This window comes from Pinus tabuliformis, chromosome 3_2 (genome assembly GCF_031772625.1).
Source record: "Pinus tabuliformis cultivar Carrire ecotype Pingquan chromosome 3_2, CPIR1, whole genome shotgun sequence".
In the NCBI taxonomy this organism is placed as follows: Eukaryota; Viridiplantae; Streptophyta; class Pinopsida; order Pinales; family Pinaceae; genus Pinus; species Pinus tabuliformis.
The window spans coordinates 428855088-428880453 of record NC_142302.1 but is presented as its reverse complement, the minus strand read 5'-3'; positions in this window follow the sequence as shown (position 1 = coordinate 428880453).

The window sequence follows — 25366 nt, the reverse complement described above, 5'->3', positions numbered from 1 at the left end:
AGTTTAATTTAAAGTTCATAACTAAGAATTTATTACTGTATGATGAATATGTGTTACCATTGCGTAAATGAATTAGAGTGGTTAAGACTAACAATGATTTAAGTGGGAATATATATATATATATATATATAGGGTTCTATGCACGATAAGTGGGAGTTATCTTGGGTATGTGTTATATTCTTCGACTAAATCATGGAAAGAATAATAGTTGGGCAAACCCAAGGATGGGGGGAGTACCCAAAGATGGTCGGTGGACCTACCCATTGTTTTGTGCATGGGTTTTGCACATGGTTTTTGGCATGATGTTTTTTTGCCCATGGTATTTTGTAGATCCAATCAAGGGAACATTGTTTTCTGCATGGGTTTTGCACATGGTTTTTGGCATGATGTTTTTTTCCCATGGTATTTTGTAGATTCGATCAAGGGAACATTGTTTTGTGCATGGGTTTTGCACATGGTTTTGGGCATGATGTTTTTTCCCATGGTACTTTGTAGATCCTACCATTATGTTTGAATCCGGGTTAGTGGGTTGGGGTTTATGCATCCAATTTTGGGATCCATGCGAAAATTTTTGTGTATATTAGTTTTATGTTCTCACCATTTTATATTTTTTTGTTTTAAGAATTCGTTTGCAAGTAATTTCTGTAGAGGATTAAGGCTAAAAGTTGGTGAATGAAGACATAAAATGGGGTAACTTAACACTTCAATCCCTAAATGTTCCTCTTAGTGTAGAAAAATTGAGTGAGAAAGCCCTACCAGGAGTGAAACATTGATATCTTTTGTATACATGGATATAAAGTAGAAAAGGCAAAGAAATTTGGCCATATTAGAGGCTACCAAAAAAAAACTAAAATAAATATATGTGCATAATCAGTCTCCATTGCTTAACATCCCACATAGTTAGGATCTTGTAGTTTATAGTTTGTAGATGAGGAAGGGAAACCCCATCGACTAGCCAAGAACATGCAGCCCTTAAGTACAAAAATAATAAGGCTCTAAAGAAGGTGGTTAAGTGGAAAGCTGTGAAAGATGTCTACGAGACTCCCTGGCCTATAAACTAGCTACTAAAACCATGGTAACCATACCATATATACAAGTATGTGATGTATAGAAATACTGTAACGATTTATATTGAAAAAAAGGCATAATTAAATCTGAGTGCATGTTGAAAGAATATTAACGAAATTCATTTTATACATGTATATAAAAAACAAATGTACAACGTAGTATTTTCTTAAAAAAAGGGTTACAATAGTCGGGCTCCAAGTCTTGGCTATAACGAAAACTAAAAATATATGAGAAATTTTGTCATCCTTGAAGGGAAATCCTTAATATAACCCTCAATATAACCCTCAAGGAAAACTACACTAACCAAATAGGAAAAGCTTTGACTGGTTAAGGATTTTCATATTTTTATAAACCCTTATAAAATTAATACAATTCGACGAGATAGATCTGAGGAACAAATAACTGCGTTGATCCCTGTGAGAAGCACGAAGACTGATAAGTACCTGGAAGAGCTAAGATAGAAATGAAAAACCTTGTAAGAAAATGAACGTCGAATATGCCTTTTGTATAATACCCCAAATACAATTCAATGGATAACCTGTAAGCATAGAAAACCCTTCGCCATAATTTGGCCAATGAAGGAAAATATACAATAATAATTATAAAATAAATTCCATTTCAAATTTTTTCCTTACCTTCTCTAAGGGTATGTGAATAATTCCTCGTGTCTCGAACAATATATTAAAATATAGAGAGAAACCCTACTAGTAAAACCCTACAAGGAAAGGAAAACACAGCTAGGGCTTTAAGTTAGAATTGCTAGCCAAGAAATTTACCTACAAAGAAGACATGGAAAAGGAGGGACGAAACACGATGAAATTTTTGGATATCATGACCAAACGTCAAAGACAAGCCCACAATTTTCATTGCAAAGAAATTATACGAGGAGAATCAAAATATGCACTCCGCGCAAAATTCATGTAAGAGAAAAAAATAAAAAAGCAGAAGAAATTTTATACCTTTAAGAAAAAAAACCAGATGACCGAGGACAAGATAGAGTTAGTTTTTACTTGGCTTGAAACCCTGCCTCTATCAACAGGCATAGATGATATCCTCATCTAAATACCCTCAACAAAAACAAAACCTATGGAGGAAACCTTGTAAATGCATGGCTATCTCTTCAAATTTCTAAGCTTTTCGTCCCCGTTGTGGAGTTTTTCTCTACCAACTCGAAATGTAAATGAAATAATGTGAGGAGACGTTAGACGGGATATGGTTACACTAATGGTACCCGATTCAATCCCTACCATCTATCAACACGAAGTCGATCACCACCGTCAAGAGTACGAGATCACATAGTGTGGTGTGGTACGATATGCGATCTCCTACCATGTGGCCTCTTCACGTGGACTAAGAGCTATGCAATCTTTGCATAAGAGCCAAGGTGCCATGAGGTAACTCCAAAAAAACACAAAATCAATGTGTCTAATATATGTGAAACGAAACCCATGGAATGAATCCGAGGTAATGAAGTATCAATTAAATTTGTGTGGTAGTATAAGTACTAAATGGCCTTCACCATATTGTGTTGCGTGGGGTGACATCATTGCTATAAGGTTAGATAGGTTGAATATTAATAAAAATAAATAGTTGTCATTGCAATATGTGTGTGGAATTGTGTTAGGTCATTGAGCTAACATGGCCACAACCTTGATTCTAAGCAAAAGGAAATATATTGAAATGAATAGTAATATTATGGTCTAGTCAACAATGGCTCAAATACTATTTCTATCCCTCACTTGGTCTTTCAAGCAAGACTCAAGAATGAAAAGCTGTTATAGTGTTCTTGTTACCAAAAACAAAATAGATATTGAGATTGGAATGAAGTGTTTCTCTTCAAGTAAATTAATGATTTAACTTTTAATCGTAACAAGTAATGTATGTAGTAACTTTAAGAAAGATAATTTTGTGTATCAACTATTTGGTTAGGTGTTTACGGGGAGATGTTACATATGGTATGAGAGAAAAAATCCTAGAATATTGTGGCCTATGAAATGCTTGTTTTGCATCCAAAAATGAGTAAAGAAAAGGGAGAACTCACATAGGTGAAGATGGGATATAGGTACATATGGGGGAACAAACACAAGTTCCTACATTGGAATTGATGAATATGGTTAGAGATTTGAGAAAACAGACATTAAGCCTTTGCTCCACACATAAAAAATTAAAATTAAGTGCAAAATAGGAAAAACTAATTAAAAACTTAATAGAGAGATCAAATCCCAAGGCTATTGTTGAGCTAATTTATTGACTAAATTAACACAAGTATTTAATTATCAATCCGGGTTTGTAAAACTTGGAGGCAAATCCACGGTATATGGACATTAGATATAATGAAGTTTAGAAGATAAAATTTGAAGAATTAAGGAAGTACATATTACAAATATAAACCTATTTTAACAATTTCTAATTCATTTATGTAATATATGAGGGAAGAAGCTCCTAACTTAGGAGAACCAGGTTGTCCTTCCCTACAATACTACTTTCATGAAGATAAATCTAAGAGCACTAATTAACAATGGTTTATGATGCAGAAGATGTAGAAGAAGATGCTCCTAACTAAGGAGGTCCAGGTTGTCCTTCTTCACAATCCTACTATATCACAATCACCATTGCTTCAAACTAGAAATGCAGAAATAACTTCAAATGAGAAATGCAGAATGAATTCAGTTTTAGTTCAAGATCAAATAGAAGGGGAATTTAACTTAAATTCGTTTGTGCCCCTTCATATGTAGATTAGAATTAAACCAATATTCATTCAGCAATCATCACACATCTAAATACATTTGAAACAAAAACTAATCTATGAAAACTATGAAAATTGAACCAAGAAGTGTACTTAGCTTGGTGTGGGGGCCCTCTACCCTTGCCTTGCACACTTGAAGAAATCTCAGCTACAGCAACTTTAGTAAATCAACCAAGCATGAACAACAAATTGGAATGAAAGAAGTTCTTCAAATTAGCTCCAAACTCCAATTATACAAAAGTTATATACAAATTCCATTACAAAAGCCATCAAAGTCTTGGCTTTAAATATAGATTTAATGGAACAAACTGATCTATATTATCTCTAACACTCATATCTAGTCATATCCACCTATCTAAATCGAACTTATCCAATTCATCCCAAAAAATATGGTTAATCCCATAAAATCTCAAAACTGCCCCATTTCCTAAGGATTTTCTAGTGACTAGTCATGTTTGACCAGCCTTGATCGGGCCTAATATAGCTTGTTCTGGCTGAACCAAGTGGAGTTAGCTTAGTCCTAGTTCCAAAGCTATCCATCCATGCATCAAACTCGAGCCCAAGTGTCCTACAAACATGTCATCCACATAGCTATTACGGGAATTTCTGATTCAGTCCAAAATTGCACTTGAAACTCAATTTTCATAAAAACTTCTAGAAATTGCAAAATTAAAATTAAACACCTGAATATGGATAAAATACATCAAAATGAGATGGATATGATGGAAAATGGATGGAAAACATAAGAATTAGGTAAGTTTCCCTAAGCAAAAATAGACCAAAACAAAGGGCCAACATCTCCCCCTTGCTGATCTTCAAGCATGTCCTCATGCTTGCCTTTGTCTCATTGATCTTCTGCCTTTGTATGCTGACCTCCCTTGTTGTTCTACCAATGGCTCTGTCCCTTGAAGATGAAGCTTTCTCTTGAGATACCTGTAAAAGGATATCTATGCTTTCATGTACTTCTTCTCTTTTCTTGTGGATGACATTCTTTACTAATATATCATTATGGATGAGCAGCTTCAAACTACAAATAAAACTTGAATTTTGCAATACATTCCGAAACAGGATTCATGTCCCTCTAAAACAAAAAATTTTACTTAAAGGATCCAATATCCATTTACCCTTATATCTCATTAAAAGAAGCAAAATTTTTTATGTCTAGGCATTCACTTTCAATTTAGCCACTCTTTTACCCATGCAATCTGCAAAATAGGGGTTGAAAGAACCATAAAAATATCCCAAATAGAAATGAATTTGAGAAAACTGCCCGCGGGAAGCCTAACTAGGCTCGTTCTGAAGAAAACCCATGTTTTCGTTTTTCAAATTTCATTTATTTTGGTCAGAAAAAGCAACGAAAAAATAGTGGCCTTTAAAAAAAAAAATTAAGTGCATTTCCGGAACTGGTTAAAATTCCATGATCATCAAATTTGAAATCAAGTTCTCTCTTCAAATGCCTCTTCAATATCCTGCTTACCTCTTTTCCATTACCATATTTCTTTTATTTTTTTCTAAACAAAGCTACTTTTATTTATGGGCATTTTTTATATACATCATAAACTGAGACAAGCTTACAGTTTATACCATTGGAATCTAAATACCAAAATCTAAAAGCAATTTTTTTCTTTTGTTACACACAAACCTTGCTATGCTATTGGTAAAACTGAAATGAAACACAAACAGTCATTTCGATGATGAAAGAACTTTATGAGGCCTTACTACCAATGTCCAGAATACGTGTTCAAGAATTTTCCTTGTAAAAAACATTTTTGGCATCGAATTGTACATTGCCAAAGCCAGGATTCGCTTCGAAGCCATTACCCAAACTGGTTCCGTAAGCATTATTAACACCGCTCTTGGTGTATCTTTCTCCGCACCCGACAGTCTTTGATCCACCAACGGGGTTCTTGAAAGCAGTCTCGTCGTCGAAGAATTTGCTCTCTCTTGCCTCCATGTTGCAGACAAACAGACTCAATACAAGCACATTTAGGCATAGAACTTTAACGCTGAACTCCATTATTGATTCTATCTTCAATATTAAATCACTCAGAACTAGATTAGCTCTTAAGAAGACAATGTGGTTGAAATGTCGCATTGTTTTGCATGATTCTCGTGCTTTACTCAGCACCTACGCCTATGAACAAATCTTGCTACATAACCGTTCACTTCATTAATGCACTGCTGTTATCTAATCCTTATATTTATTGTCTTCTGGAATCAAGGTGTAGTTTCGGCATTTACCTGGCTAATGGCGAGACCTGAGGACTGTTTAATGGCGCTCCATATCCCTGTATCTTCGTTTTGCTGACTGGTGGCACAAATGGATGACAAACAGGAGTTGTGTGCTTTCATATCCCGACGATCTTTAGAAAAATCCCCAGATTTCCTCATGAACCTTTGTTGCATTTATTAAACTTCCGATATTACCTTATTCTCCTGCGCAATCCGTGGGATTTAACTCAACATTAAATCTTGTGTATAACCGCCTTCCTCCTACGTTGCCTTGCTTACCTTTGCATTTCTCTCTGCATTTTTTATGGATCTACTTTCTTTCACGCGGTGCAAGGCTCAATCACTGAGCTGGGTTTGCATTTTAATTATGGAAAATAACATTACAGAGGTTTTTAAAATGTAGTTTGACTTTTTTTACTTTTCCAAGTCATTTTCTGTTCTGCGTACCTGTAGCTGCCATGGTTGCATCCTTCCTATGGCCACGTTCTCTGGATCCACGGTGTACAGGCCTTTTTACGACTTCAATAGCTGAGAGAGTGTGTTCTGCGTAGCTGTAGCTCTGTTTAAAACGCACAGGGCTTTTGACCAAAACGTTTTTCACTCAAGCTCAAAGCTTATACACTAATTTATTTTTCAACGCTTCATTGTTTTCTCTGAGCCTTCAAAATGGCTATGATGGTGTAGTGAGAGGGCTTCTTACCATGCTCTACGTATAAAAATGGCGGAGTATGTATGAAATTCCGCAAACTCTCGGCATTATATCAAAATCTTTAATGGTGTAGTTTAAATTCTGATTTGACCGTTTCTCTATTGTTTGATTGCTTCCATCGTGGCCATCCTGCATACCATACTGTCATGGCTTGACCTTCCATACTGTTTATAGCCCTACTAACGCATCATAGCTCCGTTTGTGTTCATGCCACATCCACGATTTTGACCTCAGCATAATATGAACCATGTATTTTGAAATCATATTGTTTCAATGGTTGCAAGCTCATTGTAATTATATTCCCGACCTTTATATTCTAATATCATTGCATAATTTGCCACTTTTGTCATGCTCTCAAAGCTTTTATGCTCATTAAATTTCCTTTTTGTATTCCCTGTTTAATACATTTCTTTTAAAAAAAATGCGCATGTTTGATATTTCTTACCCTTTACCATATGCTTGATATCGTTGCATAGTTCCATAAGGTTTGCCATCATATTGTATTCAATTTTCCATTATAACTTCAACCTTATTGCATCATATCATTTCAATTTTGTTTGTTTGATATTCCATATGTATTGCAATGATTTCCTTAATTTTAAAATGACCATTTTTAGGTCATGTTTAAAATTGTTTCCATAGGACTAATGCTTGCTTTGTTTGTGCAAGTTCAACTTTTTTAAATCCTCACTTTGATCCATTTTTGCTTCTAAGGAAAAATACTTAGGGTTAGGGTTATGAAATGAATATGGAATATATGAATATAGGTAAATAGAGAATGATATTTAGGGTTATGAAATGTTAGGGTTATGGAATGAATATAAGATGTACATATGTACATTGGATTAGGTCTAGGGTAAATGTAGAATGTAAATGTAGGATGGACATAGGCTAATGGGTATAGAATGAGTAAAATGTAATGAATATAAAATGTGCATTCAGGTATTAACTCAATTTTAACAAAGTCTAGAAATTTCTACAAAAATGTAAATTTGCAAGAACAAAATTGTGCACTTACAATACTTGTACTTCCCTGTAGTATTGGATGAATGTTGTTGTTCTTTAACAATATTGGATGAAGTTGTCTTGATCAAATATCATAGATAGATAGAGCTTATTTATGCTTTCTGTTCTAGCATCCTTCATTGATTCTGGTCCATTGATTGTTGATGTCGTGTCAGGTCCCTCTGCAATTGATTCATGATAACTTAGGTCCCCTTTGTCATGTACAACTTGATACAATATATACATGTTTTTGCTAACATTTCAGGTCCCTCTGCAATTGATTTCAAAAATATTTCAGGTCCCAACTGCCAACAATACAAGTTCCGTCGTCAATTCAGCTGCACAACTAAGTTTATTTTTGCGAACCTTCCCCCTTGCTGATGGGAAGACTTGTCCTCAAGTCTTATTTATTTTGGAGGATGATTCCTGCAAACTCAAACTGAAGAAATGGTAAAACAAAATAGAGAATTCATATTGGCCAAGCAAGTTGGTTTTCCAATATGAATTCGAGTTTGTATTGTGCCACTTTCGTGGATTTTCACAACCAAACTCCTTTATTATTTTTGACCTTTTTCTATTTTTTTTTTCTGAATGGAGGTGGGGTGTAATGGAGTAGGGAAGTATGAAATTTTATGGAAATAGGTTATATTGAAGTCATGATGTAGTAGTAAGTCTGGACTTCAAATGCTTGGTCATCGAGCTTAACATACAGTATGGATGATGAACAATATGAATTCAAATCATGAACAAATGATGATGATCAAAATATGAATTCAATATGAAAGGCTTCTTTCAAAATTGATGTGACTTGACATGGTACTCAACTTGACTTCTTCTTCTAATGATGGTCTTCATGTCTTTTTGCCTTGATCTTGATCATGTTGTAGGGTTTGTTGATGTTGTTGGTCAACATTGAAGAGCAAGCTTCAAGAGTTTGAGTTTCATTGAATGAAATCAACATCAGGTGAATTTTCACTTTTATTTGACTTGAACATTTGTATTCATATTCTGGAATGTGAATTTGACTTTGAAAATTACTTCATCCATGGAGTTCACTCCTTCATTCTTCCTATGACCTGCAAAAACATAACACTTGCCTGCAATACAACATTAGATGATGGAGGAAGAAAGGTGTACAGTCTCTATTCTTCCAATAAACATGTAAATCATTACAATCATTGCTTAGGAAACAAGTCCAAATATGATAGACAAACATAATGCATTTATTTACCCCTTGAGGAATGGTGGCCAGCCTAGACCTCCTAGCGGTATTTTGTTTACAAAATATTTTTTTGATATCCTATTAGAGTGATTCCAAAGCCAAGTTGAAGTGAATTCATATGGATACCTCCAATATAAATAGGTTTTTCAAAATGGTTCAAAATTATATGATAAAAATTATAAGGAGTGCCATGTTTGATAGAGCTGCTTGTTAATTTTTTACTAGACCAACAGTCACTTTTTGAAGTGTAAATGCTTCAATAAAGATCGGATCAATGTGATTCCACTTGGATATTAAAGTAGATTCCTTTTTGTATTTCCAGTGGAAACAAATTTTAAAAATTCTTAGACTTGATATCACAAAATTGGTGACGAACAGACCTAGGAGGCAGAGTTTTATTATACTGTTTTGAAGACATGCAGTCACTAAATGTGGCATACCTTTTTCATTTTACCGCAAAATGGGATGATTCAAATTGTGTCTTAAACCAGACTTGAATATATATCTCCCATATAAACAGGTTTTGAAAAGAAGATGATTTTGTATGTCAAATATGCCAATGAACAGTCAAGACCCAGAATTGTCACCTCGCAGATATTTCGACAAGCAGTTAGTATTTCAAGAATAACTTTTTCATATGATACCTGATTTAAGTGATTCAAATTGATTTGGAAACTAGATTCCAAGGGCTATCTTCCCTATTAATTTCAGATAAAAAGGTTTCCATTAGACACTTCAAATATAGGCTGTACTAACTCTGTCCTCAACATTTCACTTGGGACCTAGTTTTGATTTTGATCACATTTTTATTTGTGATATAAATTGAGAACTTCAAAATGGATTCCAAAACTATATTTCAAGAGATATGTAAAATAAACCATGATTTCATATTGATCCTCTATGGTTACCCAAAATAGGCTTGTTCTTACTGCATTTTACCATGTAGTCCTTTCAAATGAATATTGAACAATGATTTGAAGAAATTGTTTGAAACAAATTTATTATGGAAGTCTTATTGTGAATTCATTTGACTTGTTTATTTATTCTATTCTATCCTATTCTATTTTAGAAAAATAATTCATTCTCTCAAGTATAAGAGAATTTCCAATGCATCCATTTTCGTAACAAGATCATAAGTAAACTCATATCCAAATTTGAAAAATATACTTTAATGAATGTTTGGACATGAAAATTTATTTGATCATAAAGATTTGATGAGAAAGAATGTTGAAGAATGGAGTAGTGTTGTAACCTCTTCTTTAACATCATCTTTTAGATCTTGTTGTTAAAAATGGATTTTGTAGGTTTCTTTTTTATTTTATGTTTTTGTTGGGGGGTTTTGTTTTGGAAACCTAATTTTAGGATCTCTATTTCTAGGCATAAAGAAACAGAACTAAGAGAAATGTATACTAGGTAAATTTTTTAGTGTTTTTGTTTATCTTCTATTTGACTATGCTGATAATTACCTCCCCGGCAACGGCACCAAAAAGTTGGGCTAATTTATTGACTAAATTAACACAAGTATTTAATTATCAATCCGCGTTTGTAAAACTTGGAGGCAAATCCACTGTATATGGACATCAGATATAATCAAGTTTAGAAGATAAAATTTGAAGAATTAAGGAAGTACATATTACAAATATAAACCTATTTTAACAATTTCTAATTCATTTATGTAATATATGAGGGAAGAGGCTCCTAAGTTAGGAGAACTAGGTTGTCCTTCCCTATAGTACTACTTTCATGAAGATAAATCTAAGAGCACTAATTAACAATGGTTTATGATGCAGAAGATGTAGAAGAATATGCTCCTAACTAAGGAGGTCCAGATTGTCCTTCTTCACAATCCTACTATATCACAATCACCATTCCTTCAAACCAGAAATGCAGAAATAACTTCAAATGAGAAATGAAGAATGAAATTCAGTTTTAGTTCAAGATCAAATAGAAGGGGAATTTAACTTAAATTCCTTTGTGTCCCTTCATATGTAGATTATAATTAAACCAATATTCATTCAGCAATCATCACACATCTAAATACATTTGAAACAAAAACTAATCTATGAAAACTATGAAAATTGAACCAAGAAGTGTACTTAGCTTGGTGTGGGGGCCCTCCACCCTTGCCTTGCACACTTGAAGAAATCTCAACTATAGCAACTTTAGTAACTCAACCAAGCATGAACAACAAATTGGAATGAAACAAGTTCTTCAAATTAGCTCCCAACTCCAATTATACAAAAGTTACATACAAATTCCATTACAAAAGCCATCAAAGTCTTGGATTTAAATAGAGATTTAATGAAACACACTGATCTATATTATCTCTAACACTCATATCTACTCATATCAACCTATCTAAGTCAAAATCATCCAATTCATCCCAAGAAATATAGTCAATCCCATAAAATCTCAAAACTGTCACATTTCCTAGGGATATTCTAGTGACTAGTCTTATTTGACCAGCCTTGACTGGGCCTAATAAAGCTTGTTCTGGCCGAACCAAGTGGAGTTAGCTTAGTACTAGTTCCAAAGCTATCCATCCATGCATCAAAATTGAGCCCAAGTGTCCTGCAAACATGTCATCCACATAACTATTACGGGAATTTCTGATTCAGTCCAAAATTGCACTTGAAACTCAATTTTCATAAAAACTTCTAGAAATTGCAAAATTAAAATTAAACACCTGAATATGCATAAAATACATCAAAATGAGATGGATATGATCGAAAATTGATGGAAAATATAAGAATTAGGTAAGTTTCCCTAAGCAAAAATAGATAGAAACTGAGGGCCAACAACTATGTAAACAAAAATGGAGGAAGAGGACTGGGGACAAAATTCCAAGTGGAAGAACTATGATGATATAGTTGGAAGTAAGGAAGATAAATTTGAGTAAGAAGAAGAGAAAAACTCACCAAAAATTACATTTGAAGCAAGGAAAGAGCCTAAAAGCAAAATTACAAGGAAAATTCAAGAAGATTAGATCTCCAACACATGATGGGGAGTCCGTAGAAAAAGTAGAGGCTCGGTTGTTTAATCTCAACCAATATTTTCAAGTCTATGATTATTCTACTAAATTAAAAGCTAAATTAACTACATAGAAATTACATGGAGAAGCTTTCCTAGAGTGGGAGGAAGTTAGAACAATGAATAATTTAGAGAACAAGAATGTTACGAATTTCAAAGACTTTCAAAGTAAGAATACCTAATTGAATCTTATTTTGATGATAAGGCCGGATAATCCCATGATATAAAACTTGGCCAAATGTCAAAGGATGAGTTGCTCACAAAAAATAGTCAACTTTTGAGATATGTGCCATTTATACTAGAAGAAAAAGATAAGGTACATTGCATTATAAAATTTCTTCCTCTTTCCTTTAAAGAAGGAATTAAATACAATAATAATAAAAAATAGATGAGGTTATTGAAAAAGAAAGAATATGTTGTTAGCAGGCTAAACAGAGAAATGAAAATGTGAAATCGTGGCCTGATAAAAAGAGGATAGATTTGTTCACGGTGGAAAAGGAGGGAAAATCGGTATTTTTAAGAATTTTGGTAAGGGAAACTAGATTCATAGGTTTAGTAAAATTAATAGTTAGACACAAAGATTGCAAACACAAACTCACATTGAATCCAAACAAATAGAACTAAGTAATAACGGATGTATTGGGAAGCAAAAGTAACCGATAAAATGTTGGGGTTGTGGAGAACCCCATCTCCTATGGAACTACCCCTATAATACAACAGCTATGCAAAATTTACAGAATATTCAAGAGGCCTTCAATGTTAATGATGTGGCGAGGAATATTCCTCTGATTAATGTAGCATTAGAAGAGCCCTGAGTGGAAAGTCAGTCCACAGTTATGGAGATAGAAGGTGCAATTCTAAAACAAATTGATTATGTTTTGATAGACCCTAGTGCTGATTTGAGTTACATGAGTCCCCATAATGTGGAAAAATGTATGTTCAATTTAGAAAACTACAAAAATTCGTGGTTATTTCATTCGACCACTAACACAAAATGAAAAGTTACTGATTGGGTAAAGACATGTCTTTCCCTTTTAAATGGGAATTAAAAAATGTTGAACCTCAACATCTTACCACTAGGTCCATATGACATACTAGTGGGGATGGATTAGTTGGAGGGTCATAGATTTATTGTTAATCATCTAGATAAAACTATCACCGATACCTTGGACAATGGAGAAAATTGGGTTGAAAATACAAACATAAACCCATTTCTATTCGAAAAATATATTCTTTACAATTAAAGAAGCATACAATGAAAGGATGTGAGTTGTTTTCCATTCAAGTTGAAGACCATTTACAAGAGAAAGAAGCTAAATCATTGGATGATTTGGAATTTATTTTAGATTACAAGGATGTATTTCTAGATGATATTCTTGATTTGATGCTTAAAAGAGACATATTTTTCTTTAGAATTAATACCAAGAGCTCCACCAATATCTAAAGCGCCTTACTCGATGAGTGTACTAGAATTAGCAGATTTAAAAATGTAGTCACAGGAGTTATGAAATAAAGGGCACATCAAACTATGTGTTTTACCATGGGGTACAATGGTATTATTTGTTAGAAATAGACATAAAACAAAAAGATTATGCATTGATTATTGGTAGCTGAATAAATTGACTACTTAGAATACGTATCTGCTACCTAGAATCAATGATTTATTTGATCAAGTAAGGGGCGACTTATTTTTCTAAAATAGATCGAAGGGTTAGATATCACTAAATATAAGGGTTAGATATAACCAACTAAGGATTAAGGAAGATTATATTCCTAAAACAACTTTTCAAACCTGATATGGGCATTATGAATTTACAGTACCTCCCTTCAAACTTATGAATGCACCTGTTATCTGTATGTTCTTGATCAATAGTTTTCTTTAGAAAATTTATAGAAAATTCATAGTAATATTTATAGATAATATAATTTTTTATTCACAAACATGAGAGGACCACAAACAACACTTAGAAATAGTGCTACAGACTCTACAAGAACATTAGCTATATGTAATGTTCAACAAGTGCAAATTTTATCAAGATAAAATACAATATTTAGGAAATGTAATATCTAATGGTGGAAGAGAAGTATATATTGAAAAGGTAAAGGCCATTCTTATCTTGCTAACTCATAAGCATGTGGTAGACATTGGATCATTCATGGGTATTACATGATACTATTGTAGTTTTATTAAAGGGTTTTCTAAATTGGCTTACCCCATAATATCTATTTAGAAGAAGGGGATTAAATTTCAGTGGACTCAAAAATGTCAAGAGAGTTTTGAATAGTTAAAATGCTTACTCACTGTTCAACCTATGCTAAAAATAACAAACACTAATAAATAATTTATAGTTTGTATTGGTGCTTGTGTGAATGGTTTGGGAGTGCTCATGGAGGAAAATTATGTGGTGGCTTATGAATCTCAGAAATTAGAGGAGCATTGAAGAAATTACGCAGTAAATGACCTTGAATTATTTAATTAAGTGAATATTACTTAGAAATTAAACATATAAAGGGAAAGGAAAACAAAGTGGCATACAGACTAAGTTGAAATCTGAGGAATATTTGTGAGGTAAGAGAAAGTAGTGTAGAAACAAATTTCATAGAATAGATTAAGACAAGACATTAAAAAATAAAGATTACAAGTACACTTGTAAGAGGCTAAAAAATAGAACTGATTATGGAAAATGATCGGGTTATGTAATTAATGAAAATTGGTTTCTAACATTTAAAACTAGAATCTATGTTCCTCATGTGGTCACAATTAAACATGTGATATTGGTTTCAGCACCACAAAGACCCTTTTCAACCTACATGGGTTATTAGAAAATCATTGCATATCTTAGAAAGGAATTATTTTGACCTGGTATGAAGAAAGAGGTAGCTAAGTACTTGAAAATATTCCAAGGATGTCAGCAACTAAAAGTATAGTATCAATACCTCACACGATTACTGAACCCCTTTCCTACACCAGAATGGAAGTGAGAGGAAATATTGTTAGACTTTATTACTAGTTTAGCAAAAAATAGGAAACAACATAACTCAATGATGGTTGTTGTGGACAAATTATCAAAGGGTGATCATTTTATACATGTAAAATTTATTTATAAAGATACAAAGTTGGAAAATGTATTCATGTAGGAATTTTTTAGATTTCATGGGATACTAATGACTAACATATCACACAAGGATGTAGGTTTCTTGCTGGTTGTAGGTTTCCTTCAACACCAAGAACATTGTTCCCCTAAGGGGCAGAGGTTTATAATAGCCCCAAGGTTAAAAATACATGTAACAAAGTTAATAAAGGAAAAATGATAGCCAAGGTGATGGGACACATATTCCTATAGAAATTAATGTCTAGATTAAATAATGTTCTTGAAATTTACTAAACCAAAAGACTTGAAGCTACTCTGCTGATCTGTGGAAGTTAATTCACCATTTAGAACATAGATCATAAACATGCAAAAGGAAACATCACACATGCACAAATATTTCTCTAGGGGAAAGAAACTACAAAAAACCCCTTACTATCTGTATTGCATTAATCACTAAATAGAGAAGAAATACATATGCTTTGTCAAGCTTGAGTACACCTTGCAAGTGTACAGTCCATTCCTCTACCTATCTATCTGAATGTAGCCAACACTTAGCCAATTTTCTAGCCCTCCAATCTCCTATTTCCTTGCATTTTTTCCTTGGGAAATTTCGCCCTATTATTTAGGAATTTCCCACTATTGAATTGGGAAATTCCTTATGGTCCTTCCTATGACCGCATGCAACACCTGTGCACATTGGAATATGCTACAACTGATAGTACACTACCGTGGAATCTCCATCTCAAATGGGTAACTTGAATTCTCTGCATCTAACAATTATTTTTGGTTGATTGATCAATTAACTAGTTGATCACCAACTGTGGCTGAAGTTCCATTTCCATGACTTGATCTCCACTAGTTCTTCTAACATTTATAACTAGTTAAACTGACAATGACTCAAATTAACTAAAACAAATTGCTAAAAATTAGCAATCAGACATATTGAACTGAAATCAAGCTCCCCCAACTTAAATTAACTGGGTTAACTAAGTGAAAATTGCCATGACAAATCAGTTAACTACTGCGAATATTTGTGTTGGAACAGAAAATCAGACTTTCTCTAGTTTGACCAAGGGAAAGTCAAACTAAGATTTTCTTGCTGCATTTTCAACACTCCCTCTCAGTAAGAATGGGATTATCAAACACCCCTATCATGCACCTATGGAAATTTAACTTCCCTCTGGACATGCCCTTTGTCAAAATATTAACATGTTGTTTCTCTGTTGGAATGTACTGTAATAGTACAATCTACCTTTGCACGCAATCCCATAGAAGGTGATACCAAATATCAATATGCTTGCATCGATCGTGAGAAACTTTATTTTCAAAGAATTTGATACAAATCTGGTTATCACATTAAATCATAGGAGGATCTATCATCTGACCAAAGAAGGAAACAAGTATCTTTGTCATCCAGATTTCCTCACATGTTTCTTGACTTGCAGCCATGTATTCTCCTTCTGCTGAGCTAAGCGCCACTTATCTACGCTTCATGTTGTACCAAGAAACAATTACAGACCCATACCTGAAAACTCAACCTGATGTACTCTTATGCTCTGATGGACTCCCCTCCCAGTCTGCATCTATCAAGCCACACATTTTCTCTCCCTCTATCCATATGTACCAATGTCCAAACTAGGTAGTGCATATGAGGTACCATAGAAAATTCTTAGCTTCCCTCGAAAATAGTTTGGTTGGCCTAACCATAGCATGGCTCATCTTGTTGACTGCATATCACATGTATATTCGTTTGTTCATAAGATACATGAGTGAACCCACCAACTGTCGATAAATAGTTACATACACTTCCCCAACTAAAGTGGCATCCTCTTTCCTCTAGTTGGTCACTAGAGTTTCCACATCTTGCACCTGTCATTAGAGAACTTTTGAGGTCTATAATGGGCCTCCTAAGAAAAATGTACAACCCAAATAAACTTTATCAGGACCAATAGGAATCAAGATGATGATGCCAACCATAGGGGATGATTCACCATTTTAGGGGTAAAAAGGGTAACAAGATTAAAAAATAATAAAATAATAAAACTACTTTCTCAACTTGTATTTTCAACTTATATCCCTAAGATTTTACTGAAATTTTGAGTGGTAGTACTCTTTGGATGCAAGATTTAATTCCACATCCAAGGAGTACCCATGTTGCATACTTCTGATGGTCCATGCTACATGAGAAATGAGAAATACATGAAAAAACGTGATTGGAATCATGTTTTTCATGTATTTCTCATTTTTCGTGTAGCGGGGTCCATCGAAAGTATTAAACATTGGTACTGCTTGGATGAGGAATCAAATTATTCATCCAATGAGTGTTGTCGCTCAAAATTTGAGTAAAACCATAAGGAGATAAATTTAAAATACGACTTGAAAAAGTATTTTTTCTGTTTTCCCTCTAAAATTTGATGATGTAATTTAATATTATTTTATTATTTCCACTATTATTTTATAATTTCCTTAGGAGGCCCATTTTAGACCTCAAAATTCCCCTAGTGCCATGCAGAACCTCTAAAGTATATAGTTGGGATAATTTCTCTGAGAGACAAACAGGTCCCCGTCACCCTGCGAAACTTCCAATCCAAGGAAGTAATGGATAAGACCCATGTCCTTCATCTCAAACTCTCTTGTAAGGTCCTCCTTCCAAGATCTAATTAGTTTCTCAGCACTAGTCAAAATCAATTCATTAACATATAAAACAATAATCAACAATTTAACGTTTACCAAAATATGATATAGGTTTGCATTTGCTTCACTTTTGGTTAAACCCAAACTAGTAAGGTAGCTATTGATCCTAGTGTACCAAGAACATGGTGCTTGCTTGAGACCATACAATGATTTCTTGAGTCTGCACGCATGAGAACATCAATCAAATTTCTTGAAGCCTCTTGGTTGTTTGATATACACCTACCCCTCAATATCTCCATTGAAGAATGTTATTTCCACATCCATTTGGTGGTTCTTCCACCCCATCTATGCATCCAAAACGATTCTTGATATGATGGATGAGTGCCTTAATATAGGAGAAAAGGTCTCCTCATAGTCAATCCCCTCAACCTGAGAGTACCCCTTGGCCACAAACCTAGACTTATACTCTTCTATGCTTCCATCTCCTGCATGCTTCACCTTCAATATCCATCTCGAACCCGCAACTGATTAGTGTGCTAGCTTGGGACAAATTAAACATTTTTCTTCATAATGGATTCATAATCTTCCACCATTGCATCAAGCCATATGGGTTGCGCTATTTCTTCATCGAAGGAGGATGGCTTAGTCTCTAATAGCTCAGTCATTAGATCCATGTAGCCAGTGTACTAGTGTGGTGGCCTTCTCTACCTATGATGATTTGAAGGAGCAACCACATACTCCCTCGTATCCCACATAAGTCTCTCCGCTTCCCTAGTTCTATTCCTTCCCTCTCTGGATGATTATGCTTGAGTGGTTGTCTCCATTCTCTCCTCATCAGCTTGTGACTACTCCAAAACATATTTAGGCTCCTCTTTTGGAGCTAAAAGCTCCTCCTCTAGTGGGATTTGAAGCTCCCTCTCAAGAGAGCACAACATGGCTTTGTCTTCATCAAATTTTAGATCCCTTCCACAACTGTCATTATCAGTGATGGAAAATACAAAGTGTGGTTGTGGGGATTTTATGTGTAACCCATAAACACCCCCAACTCTATTGTCAGCTCTAACTTCTTCCTTGACTCATTGGCGACATGGAAATAAACAGAGGCTCTAAATATCCTTAAGTGTGAGACATACAACTTCCTCCATGAGAAAGCCTCCTCTAGTGTGATCATGCCAAGAATCCATTGAGGACTCCTGTTTTTCAAATAGACAGCTACATCAAATGGTTCATCTCACAAGTGAAAATTTATACTTTCATCATGCAACATCATCCATGCTCCTCCCACAATTCTACGGTTCTTCCTCAGCCACCCAATTTTGTTGTGGGTTATGGGGGGCTATCAAATCTTGTCGAATGCCTTCTTTTTCACAAACAATTTTGAAATCATTCGACACGTACTCACCTCCATTACCACTCCTGAGAGACTTTAACTTCTTTCCCATTTTTTTCTTCAGTAGAGCCTTGAATTCTAATAACTTGGAGAAATTCGCATCCTTCTTCCGCATGAAGAAGATCCTACACTTCTACAAGTAGTCATCAATAAATATGAAAAAAAATTATGCTTGTCAGTGGAGGTTGTCAAGAAAGGTCCACAGACATCGAAGTGTATCCCTTAAAGGAATGCAGTTCCTGTATTATCCTAATCATGGAAAGTGGATTTTTTTTACTTCCCCAAGGTACACACTTTGCATGTATCCTGCTGATCTAGTGCTCGTTTAGGGAGGCCTGTGCTAATATGATACATGATCTTCAAAGCACCACGATGCAAATGGCCAAGTCTTTTATGACAGAGTTCACTGACAACACAATTCTGCACATTCTCTGCCCTTGTGTTCAATGCAACACAATGTTCCACATCTAGCTTGTAGAGGTTCTTCAACAAAACCTCGATATGATTCACCTAACCCATGCCTATGTGTCCCAACAATTCCTTCATTTTGATGGATATCACATCGTAACCATAGTATTCAAAAACTACAATGAACACAATATTCCTCTTTAGATCTAAAACTAACAGCACATCCTTGAGCCTAAGAGGCGAACCTGACTCCCTCTGAAAGGTGTTTGTATCGATCTCGGTCACATTGCACCTTCGATAATCTCTCATATTGATGTGCATATGGAGATCCTTCTCTTCCAAATCAATGGAAAACTATATGTTCCATATCATATGGAATGAGGAACCATTGTCTAGGTACCACGCACTTGCCATCATTGTGTTGTCCGTGCATGCAAGGAGAATAAAATCAAGCTCAAAATTTGAAGCCAAAGCTTCATCTCACACTCCTCCTTGTGTGGAAACTTCGTGGCATAGTGCTCTAATTCATGACAGTGAAAGCACTCGATTCTGGACAAGTCTTTCCTCTTTCCCCCTTGACTAGATTCTGCATTGGATTGGGATTTAGTCCCCTTCTCTTTCTTTTTCTTTCCATCCAAGGCATAATTCTCCTCATCCTCACCCTTGGCTAAAGTCCCATCTTTGGTATTTGGTCTTATTTTATCTTGTACTAAATGGGGCCATAGGCACTCCCAGTTTTCTAGTTTCTCTGTCCCATTAACCAAATCTTGGTAGGTGTGCTAGCTCTTGGGAAGACATAGAAGGGCTATGCTCACCAAATCATCCTCTTATACAATAAAACCAACTTGACCAATCTCATTGAAACATTGTGTGAACCTTCTTAGGTATTGTGGAATGGTCTCATTCCTCTGCACTTGATATTTTGAAGTTTGTCCTTGAGTGCCAATTTCCCATGGTCACTTCTATTCTAGAAAAAAATTGTCAACGCTTAGCACATTGCATACAAAGTATATTTTGTATGTATATATGAGACAATATTGTCTCATACCCCTTCCAATATGATTCTCCTTGCCTTGAACCCATTGTCCTCCAGTACTATCTCCATGTAGTCCTTCCATGCAACATAATTTGAGCTTCCCTTAAGGGAATTCTTGAGCCTTAGTCCATTGAAATTTATCTTCTCGGTCCTGAAGAAAACATGAAACATGGATCTACAAATTCCAACCTCGTGCAATGACAACTTCGAAATCTCTACTTTAAAGTGATTCTAGCCATACCATGTAGAAATTAATGTGTAGATTCAATATTGGTCATGAAATTTATTAAATCACAAGACTTGAAGCTACTCTACTGATTAACACAAGTTAATTCACCATTTAGAGCACAAATCATAGACATGCAAGGGGAAACATCACAGATGCACAAAAATTTATCTAGGGGGAAAGAAAATGCTCAAAACCCCTTACTATTTATATTACATTAATAATAAAAAATAGAGAAGAAATACATATGCTTGCTTAAGCTTGAGCACACCGTGCAAGTGTATAGTCTATCTTTCTACCTGAATGGATAACTATGGCAAACACTTAACCAATTTTAAAACCTTATAAGATCCTATTTCCTTGAATCGCTCCCTTGGTAAATTGGCTCCTACTATTTAGGAATTTACCACTATTGATTTTGGAAATTCCCTAGGCTCCTTGCTCTTAGTGCATGCATCACCTATACACATTGGAATATGCTACAAATGATAGTACACTGGCTTGGAATCTCCATCTCAACTAGGTAACTCGAATTCACTTCAAGTAACAATTATTTTTGGCTTATTGATCAGTTAACTAGATGATCATTGAGTGTGGTTGATGTTCCACTTCCACAACTTGACCTCAACTAGTTCTTCTGACAATTAAAACTAGTTAAATTGACAATAACTCAAATTAACTGAAATAGATTACCAAAAATTAGTGGTCGAATATATTGAATTGAACTCAAGATTCTACAACTTGAATTAACTAAGTTAACTAAGTGATAATTTCCATGTCACCTCAACTAACTACCTCCAAGATTTTTGCTGAAATAAAAATTCAAATTTTATCTAGTTTGACCAAGGAAAAGTCAAATTGATATTTTCTTGCTCCATTTTCAACAATTCCAAGTTGAATTTTGGTCCAAAGCATACTGACAGGGATCACTTGTGATTAATTAATGACTATAGAAATTGGAAAATGCAATGATGAAGGATTTGGAAAGGCATGAGGAATCTATTGGCATTTTATATATGAAAAGAATGGAAATAAGAGGAAATGAAGGTGAAAGGTCACACGTTGCATGTGAGGAGTAAATTGAATACAAATAATGGGAAATGAATAAAATAGAGGCTTCATTAATAAAAATGCTTGTGAGGATTAGTACACAACTTTTAGTAGTTTAGTATTTGGCACTCTCATTCTATTCTCTCTCTCTCATACTCTTGGAAACTTAGAGGTTTCTTGGAGCACTTGGAGGAGTGGGGCATACTTTAGATTTGGAGCAAGAAGGGAAAGTAAAAGCATGAAATCATAAGAGGACAACATGATCAACAATTATAGTGGGTTTTTTTACAGGTACTAAGTTGCATGTACGATTTCCTTGCTAGTTTTTGCATGCATGACACGTGCGTGTGGTTTCTTGGTTTTAAAGGTAGTAACAAGAAATTCCAATTTAATTTGTCCTTGAATTAAATTGTAATTCTATTCTCATAGAAACTTGGACTAGTTAATTAAGTTAAATTGCCTTAATTGACTTAGGAAATTCGAGTTGGAATTCTATCTAGATTCATGTAGAGTGATCCCTAAATTTTAGGGGCCTAGGCTGAGTTCTTTAGAGTTGTAATTAGATAACTCAATCTAACTGAGTTATAGTATGTTAAACTAGTTCTAGCTATTGGAGGAACTAGTAGAGTTCTAGTAGTGGAGTACTATACAAGTGCATCACTAGTACCACACTAGTTAGCTGAAGATTCACTCACAAATAATTCATGCATGCCAGCTTATATGAAGAACGAGTTGAGATTAGAATTCAGGGACAATGTACTATTAGTTGTAGATATGGTGCATGCAATCAGTTGAGGACCTATGTTTGGATTGCACAGTTATGGACACTAGATTTCCCAATTAAATATGGGTTGATTCTGTTGGAAATAATAATGGGGGGGGGGGGGGTGTGAATTAGTATTATCAAGTAAAATATTCCTTTTTCCAAATCCAGATAATATATGCTACTTCAGTTAATTAAACCTGCATATATATGCAACTATGTAGAAGGAAACCCACGTATACAATGCAAACTTATAATTTACTTTATCTTTCAAAAGTTGATTGTTAATCTGTGTATCACAATTAAATAACCAATAGTAAAACAGAGCAGAAGACAATCACACACAAGAACACAAGATATAAGGTGGAAACCCAATGTGGGTGAAAACCACCTGCTGCAATTCGTCTCTATCTTCTTTTAATTAGAAACTTCTTCTTATAATGTACTGGTGCAGTCCTTTACCAGTACGCAGGTTGCAACCTGTAGAGAGCTACAACCCTCTCTCGTTCTCCAGCTTCTCCTGAAAGGTAGCTACTACCCCCTTAGCTCTTGCACTAGCCAAGATACTAGTACATAGGTGTTGGCCTACAGAAGGCTACAACATTCTCTTTCTTCCAGGGACCACGTTTCATAAATTTTCAGACTCGATCCATGAACATCAATCAAGAATTCATGCTTCAAACAATCACCTTTTCACCAATCAAAACTGAATCAAAAACAAACAATTCTCTGACAGCTGTACCCAGAATACAGTAACTATAACCAAATTCTGAACCCAGAATACTGCAACAATAAACATAAGCAGCTAGAATATAAATCAAGAGATGTACGCTACTTCACTATTCAGAAACCTGCGTGTATACACTTCTGTGTTAAAGCCGACATGCGTATACGCTTCTTTCCCTTACCAAAACAGTGTGTATACGCACCTTCGCTTCACTGAACCTGCGTATAGATCTATAAAGGATAATTCACTCTTTGAAATATTCAGACAGTAATTAACCCATATTTATAGATCAAACCTGTGCCACATATAACAAATCAAAATCATACAAAGATACTATCATTCAAGCCTTAAGATTATGACCCATCAATAGAACTTATCCTTCTTTATGCGTTAAGGTTCCTCCTTCATTCAGATCCAGATCTGCACCATAACCCCAATCACCAATATTTCAGATCTAGCACTTGTTAGATATTAATTTAATTCAGATGATCCTTTGCCAAATGATCTCCTTCCTCTTTTATAGTCTTAGGCCTTTCATAGTACCACGGTCCAAAACCATAATAAACAATACCAAGGACCCAATACTTGGGATCAACACTTCTAATGAGATGCCATGGTCCAAAACCATAGGTTCAAATACCAAGGACTAACTACCACGGTCCAAAAGTAAATTTTTTAACATATACGCGCTTTTCCTTGCGTGAAAGTGTGTGTATACACATACGCACCTTTGTAACGTCTAACCCGCGTGTATACGCATCTTAGTCTAGATGAACCTGCATATATGTCTTTTCTTTCATTCTAAAAGCCTGAACTGAAATCTTTTACCAAAGAGAGTTTCCATCAAGGACAACACCTGTTCCATAGCTCCAAACATGTGCCATAATGCCAACAATCTCCCCCTTTGGACTTGATGGCAACTCCAAGATCTTCAAAGTCATTCTCCCCCTTTGTCATCAAGGGCAAAGGGTTGTGCTCCCCCTCAGTACATGCTGAAATCTCTGCCCTGCTGAGCTGACCATGCTCTCCCTCACTGTAGGCAAGATTTGCAAAAAGATGTTCTTCAAGAAGAACCATGACTCATACATCATAAAGGACCTTCCTATCACCAAAAGACTCAATACATACATCCATCACCCAACCAAGTGGGGATCATCCACGCAATCAAGTGGGGATACATCAGAAATTTACATATGTCAACCAAGTACATTACATATTCATCCCAAGCATATTGGGGAAACCAAAATAGGCCGTTACATGACCTTGACACCATAAAGAAGATACATGACATAGAGACGAAATATCTAGAGCAAGACTTATGAAAGTCATCAATAACTGATATTAGCAGCATCTGTCAATCATCATTCACATTAGCAACCATGATTTTCTTCTGTTCTCCCTCTACATTTGTTCCACTTGAAACCAACAACAACTGTGTACTAGAACCAAAAAGCTTCAAAGATAATGCCAACAATGCATCATTAGAAGTTTATCTGCTCCCCCTGGACCTGTGCCGGATGGTCTCTGCCAAACCAATATTAGAATATCTTCAACCAGAGCCTGTCCCTACTGATATCCATCAAACCTCCATATACGTGACTGTCTCTTCACAAACCTGTGTATGTACACGAATCCTCCTCAGGCAACTCGCGTACACCCATTTTTCTCTGAAACAGACAAGATTTAACAACAAGATGATGCATCAACTACTCCCAGCTTCTGTCTTAGGTATGCAAAAGTTTCCCTGGGCAGTGGTTTAGTGAGAATATCAGTAACTTGTTCCTTAGAAGGAACATACTCCAATTTGACCTTTTGTTCCAACACTTGTTCCCGGAGAAAGTGATACTTGATTGGTATATGCTTGGTCTTTGAATGCATGATTGGGTTCTTTGAAATGCTGATTGCACTTGTATTATCACATAAGATGGATATAGGTGGTGTACAAGTGATTTAAAAATCCTGCAAGGTCTGCATCATCCAAAGGAGTTGAGTGCAGAAAGATGCAGCAGCCACATATTCCGTTTCAGC